The sequence below is a fragment of the Styela clava genome, chromosome 11 (assembly GCF_964204865.1).
Source record: "Styela clava chromosome 11, kaStyClav1.hap1.2, whole genome shotgun sequence".
Taxonomy (NCBI): domain Eukaryota; kingdom Metazoa; phylum Chordata; class Ascidiacea; order Stolidobranchia; family Styelidae; genus Styela; species Styela clava.
The window spans coordinates 14,461,259-14,467,920 of record NC_135260.1 but is presented as its reverse complement, the minus strand read 5'-3'; positions in this window follow the sequence as shown (position 1 = coordinate 14,467,920).

The window sequence follows — 6,662 nt, the reverse complement described above, 5'->3', positions numbered from 1 at the left end:
TCAGCAACAGCACTAATCACGGTTCTATGTGAAGTAATTAATTGACTGCTTAATACAAGAGCATACCGACGACAACAACTGATAACGTATAGATCATCTATTCGAGACCATTCAAATATTTGGTGTTATGGAGCTCGTGACGAGGTAGACGTAACCCCATAATAAGGACGTAACAAAAACAAATTGTTACTTACCGATCAATATTAATGAGTGAATTGAAATTACTATATTTAATAACTCGAATGTATTTGCTGCTTCATAAATGTTAATAATGCCATTTTGAGTAAACGAATAGATCGCGGAGACCCTATGTTCGTATGAAACACTTTATTAATCATGGAATATCCCAAGAAACGTAAAGTTGACAGAGGGTGTCGAGCATTTGACAAAGATTGGATACCGAAGTATTTTTTGTAATAATCAGTCCCACCGAGGACTTCATTTTCTCACATCTGGCCCGTCGACTAGATAAGTTGTCCACCCCTGATCCAGGCTAAGGATATACACGTATTTTAATGTATTCAGTATCTGTGACAGTCAGTGCACTGCAGCTGACTACGTTCGCGTTGAGTGGCGCATCGTGCTAAGCCTTAGGAATACGCTCGATTTCTTACTCCGCTTGGATTCGCAGGTTCAAATATCGTAGGGGACAATTTAGTACCAGAGGATTACTGGCGGCTTCCTCCCGCCACCCATACCCTAAGCCAGCGTTTCCCAAACTTTTTTCGCCACAGAACACTTGCACTTTTTATGTCGCCTCGCGGAACACCAAAAATGAAATTGATAAAGAGAAATGATGTAATGCAGCGAGTTGCCAAATGCGCCGCGAAAACTAACATAATTGTGTTAAACATACCTAAAATATGATTGGATAATATTATTATTTTTTTAAATTTAAATGCTGGGTATATGAATCAATGAATTCATTTTACCTCTCTATGTCGATTACTTTTCATTGCGTAGTGTTTGCCTTTAATGTTACGTAACAATGAAGTACTTTATTTTTATTTATCTGCACTATCTATTATTATTTATCTGCTGAATCGAGTTTAGCGAAGAGGAGTAATTTTTTTCCCATTTTAAAGTAATACCAGGCAGAGGTGGAGGAAGAAAAGTTGACCTTTTGCCATTATCTTTCAGGCCTGATTGACATGGCGACCAATTTGGCCCTAAGCGAACGCCATATGAAAGAGATGTCTTTCTTGTAGGCTTTCCCACTCCCGCCGGAAAAAATCTCGTGGTATATCATTTTTGCAGCCATAGATTAAACATTTACATAAGCTTCATCAGCTTCATCAGCTTCACAAAACTAGTGAGGAAGTTAGAGTTCAGGTAGTGTGGTGGACAAGAGACAGGGTCAGTGGCAGAACGCAGACATAGTGGTCGAAACACACGAAGGAGGTTGTAAACCATGTAGAGCAGACCAGGGTCGGACATAGTGGCTAAAACACAGGAAGGTAGTCAGGAACAAGGCACAGTGGGTGCAGGGGCGGAATATGCCCCTTTGGTGCCCTAAGCACTGAAGACTTCGGTGCCCCCTTATGTGTAATTTAATTATAAAAAACAATAAACCAAATAAGTTATTATCCATTGAAAATAATCACAAACAACAGTAAATAAAACGACTTTCACGAACATTTTTAGGTTTTTTAACTGTTATATATAGCCGATATAAATATCGGCCGTTTACTGCCGATACGATATATCGGCAAACATCCAATAACGGGTCGATATATCGGTTGAGCTCTAATCCTGATGGAGTGTGACAATAAAAATTCCGGCCTCCAATCTCAACGTGAATTGGAATACCAAATGATCACAACTGTAGTTTGAAATTTTACCGGTACCATGTAATCTACCTCAGTGTGGTTCAAGGTTGCTAGGTTGAAGGGCCGCAACAACTTTTGAGAAGGTCTCGCGGGCGCAAGTCGGAGAAAACCCAAAAGTGATCGAAAGATCGCGAGTTTACTCACTTTAAATTTAATTTAACTTTAAATTTAACGAGAGTTCTAATCATACTAATATTATGTTGCATTGGTGGCGTTCTTTTAAAAAAGATATATAAAGCCTTCAGGTATTTCAAAATTAATTCCCGGGAATTACCGTTGTATTTTCCGCATCTCGCGTTTAATGTCGCTTCAAATTATATTCTTTCGTGACAGATATTACCTGAAATCAAACCAGACACTGTGTGAGGGGCAAGGACATAGTTTCCGCCGTGTTTTCCTTGTGTCACTCATTTTATTACGAATTGTTATATTTGAGTAATTTAAAAACTTGCAGCGTGAGCAAGCTTAGTGCCATCGTCAAATAACAACCAAGTCCGTCTAAGTTGGTATTTCGGGACCTAGCTAAAATGAAACTGGATTGCGCGGCGTTAAGTCGGCTCTGCGTTTCGTCACTACTGGCACATGGCCCACGCTTGAAAACAGAGGAGTAATTTTACTAAAATAAAGGCACAAAGCGTTAGAAAAAGGGGTTTGAATCTCGGAATCCCAACCCCAGTTGCAATAGCTAAAAAAACTCAAAAGCGTTCTGCTATTAGATACAAATATACGCTAAAATTGTTCTGTGGGCAGCACGGAATGTGTCAGCATGACATGGTTTGGACCACCCTGGTCTACCTTAACAAAAAAGTCCCGACTTCGCTGACCAAAATGTGAGATTTGATAGAAACAATCCTGCCATGTTTTAAATAAAAAATTAACAATTATCCAGTTGGTTCGGAAATGAATAAAAATTGTCGTGTTCGGCGCAATATGCATTCTTAACTGGATAATTACTAATTTTCTCATTTAAAGCGTTGGTGGAAGATTTGTACAAAACATCCCTTTTATAGCCTATCTGTTGTTTATGCCTAGTTTCTACAATAAATAAATGTGTGAACTTTTTCTACTTTTTATCCCCAAATTTGAAATCCCAATCTTATATTTCCAAGTATCGATAAGAATTGATGTTTCCGTAATATTCGACTTCTTTATTTACATCGGTAAAGGCGTAGCCAGCCCAAAATTTGGTAATCCAATTTTTTTTTTTTTGATATGACGTATTACGGATTCTTATTCGCCCGATTTCGCCACGAACAAGGCAGGATTTAAGCAACCACTGATATCTAATGTTACGTTAAAATCCCCTTTATAGACTTACTTCACGCCGAGTTCTCCAGGCTATACAATCGCGCATTTTTGCCAAATCGGATTATTAATTTGAAGTATGAATTGATAGTAAGCCCCAAAACGGCCAATTATCAGTGAATAGCTCTTGAATAGAGCAAAATAGTGTTGAAAACGACGTCCTTACAACTTTGTGTCTTAATTTAAATGCCATGAAATCGTTCGTTTCAAAATTTCGGATTTTTCCTGAAGCAATGGCAAAAAATAAACACTCTCTCTACCGCTCAAAATAAAAAAGGAGATTGAAAAGAAAGAAGAAATTTTAATTTTCAAATCATTCCTAACATTAACTATAGATAAATACTAATTTTAAAACGATGCGAACCGTTAGCGTATAATGCGAACGTGATGACCACTACATTGCAGAAACGTATACGCCGGTGGGTCATATTATAATGAACAATACTCTTGGGAGACTTAACAAGAATCTTTCGCGTGTTAGGCGAACGTGATGACTTCTACATATGTGAAACGCATACATCCGTGGTTCGTCGAATCGGCTTGAAACCGACCCTGATGTCATTCCGTAGTGTAGTGGTTATCGCGTTTGCAAACGGTCCCCATAAAGTTGTTCGGGCCCAGGCAGAAACTGGGTTTCCTGTTAACATTTCGCTCTAGCCTAAAATCTTCGACGGATCTCGTTCATCGCCGTGGAAAATAGTGCATATTATGGACTGAGGTATCCTTTCTGACGTATGAATTAACCCTTCGTGGTTGATTTTTACTTTCTCCTAATATCTTAGAATACTTTTGAAATGAAATGAATTTTTGCTCAAACAATCGATAATAACCTAATGCGTTTCTATCATAATTATCAGACATTTGAGAAAAATGGGTTAAAATGCTGAAATGAATTAGTTGTTAACACATCTACAAATACAATGAGTAATTAAAGTGTAACTTAAGTAGAAAGTATTGTCTGCGGTAAACTTAAAAATCAAAATTGTTGTCCAATCACCGACTTTTTTTCGCTTGATTCACGTTGAACATTATTCCCGTTGATGCTTGGGCCATCAGTCAAATGTACACCGTTACTTTAGAACTTGCGTACAGTAGCCTATTAGATTTCATGGTGATATTGCAGTATGGCAGTTCTAGTTTTTTTTACAATCTGTGCTTAAAACTCAACGTTTATTGAAGTTTTAAATCAACATTGTTATTTGAAAGTTCTTGCAAATTTGTAAAATGTATACCACGGTAAAAAAAGGTTGAAGAACACTGATCTAGAGCTAGACCGTTAGGGCTTGATATCAAACTTGTGGGTGTCAATTGTCTTATGACACGACTACTCGGCTATGAAAAAGATTTTGCATGTGACTAGAGCAGCGGTTCCCAAAATATGGGTCGCGACCCACTGGTGGGTCGCAAAAAGAATCTTAGTGGGTCGTGAAAAGATGTAGAAAGCTTTGGATAATTATACTGGTTATTAGGATCGGTAGGACTGGAATACGTAAATCTTCAAAATAACAAAAGAAATTAAATTTAACTTAAATTATAATCTGTGAAAGTTTCCTTTTTACGATCTTTTCAAAGGAACAAATGTTTGCTACACAAAAAATGACCATGTGGCTTTTTTACGCATAGCAGTTTTGTACACTGTACAGCACTTCTTACCGTGTTTTCCCGAAATTTATTTTCTTATGAAGAATATTACTATGGTTGTTTTTGGAAGAGGTTCTTTTGTGTTCATTTATCAAAAATAAAATCACATTGTAGAAAATCACAAGATTTTTTAAAAAACATTATATAAAAACCGACATCCATTGTTTCTATTTGTATTTCTTATACAAAAATCAAGAAACAAATATCATAATTGTGATATCACACGATCTTGAATAGTGGTGTGATCTTCACCTTACCTCAGGCCAATGAACCTTTCCTCTCCCGCACATTTTAAATTTATTTTAAGGGTAGGGTTTAATTAAAATCATTTTGAAAATTCAAATTATTATCTTTTTTTCAGGCCAGGTGCTATTTTCGAGGAAACACGGTAGTTTTGCAATGATTAGCCATTGCTGTGTTCTGTGTTATGTCATAAAAAAAACAAGAAAAAATTAAATTAAAGTTAAGTGGGTCGCCATAAGCTGTGGTAATAAATAGTGGGTCCCAACTCTGAAAAGTTTGCGAACCACTGGACTAGAGGGTTAGGTTAAAAAGATTAATATTTTTATTTATCCGAAGAATTAAATAAATTTATACCGATTCGTTGATTAGTACTAGGGATTTGTTCAAAGAGAATTGTTTTAAAGATCTCGTTTGTATCTTTCCAGCAAAACACTTGAATCAGTGATAAGAGGATGTTTACATTAAATAAAACACAATGAATTTTAACAAAATAAAAAAAATTCACAATTACTCAACCGTGTGATTATATGAGTAATTTTAATTGCAAAAAAATTCACACTTTTTATATTTTACACCACGTATTATAATTATTCAACATTTACAAGACTAGTATTCAAAACTGGTTCAAAAAACCATATACCTTCTTTTGTATTACTAATGAGAAATTACAAACCGAAAAAAACAATGTAGTTCAGGCATTTACACAAAATAAATCATAATCTTAATTACAGCTTGTAAACTTCATAATTCAACCAATCACAATTAGTCTTTTTTTTTCAAATATTCGTTTCCTTTTACGTTGCGGATTTCCTGGCCCTGGAGACTGCCCCTGATATGTTGTATGAAGATTGTAGTTTCTTGTTTCTACCCCCGACTGGGGCAAGTTTCTTTTTAGAGAAGAGCTGTTTTGTGGCCTTCATCAATGTACTAATGAATCAAGAATGAACTAGTTTCAATGGTGATAAGGATATATAACCATCTCATTTCGTTATACCTAACTCATTTTTCGTACATTGATTTACCTTTCATTATTGACAAATGTAGGACTCTTTATTTTGTGTGATTGAAACGGTCAATTATCTAATCGCTTAAAAACAATCTTTGCTTAACAGTTAACAGTTAGTTTATTTCGCACTTCAAGTCCGTAAAAATTTACTTACTCAGAACCAAGGCTGTAGAAAACCGGATTCAGACATTCACTCAATCTCAGTAGCAGGTAACAAGTAAATGTAAACCAACTACTTGAGACCAGAGGAATCGTGTAATATATGGGCAACGATACAAGTACTCTGTTCACTAAAAATTAAATGCGATAGTCAAATTAGCTATCTGCTCGTAACTTGAATGAGATATTGAATCAAGCGTTAATGTAAGCAGATTATGCTCAACAATCACATACACTTGAAACATGAAATATATATATATTTAGTGAATTTTTGAACATTCAATAAAATTATTCCAAAGAATTCATCTATATAAAATATGTACATAAACATCGACGCGTGAGATAAGTAAACAGTAAACAAAATTGCAATGCGGCTCTAAATCTACGTTAATGAAATCTGTGTGTCTGTATTACTTTTTACTCAATGTTTATGGGTTGTAGTAAGCGGATAAAGATACTGAATTAACTTTCTACATTTC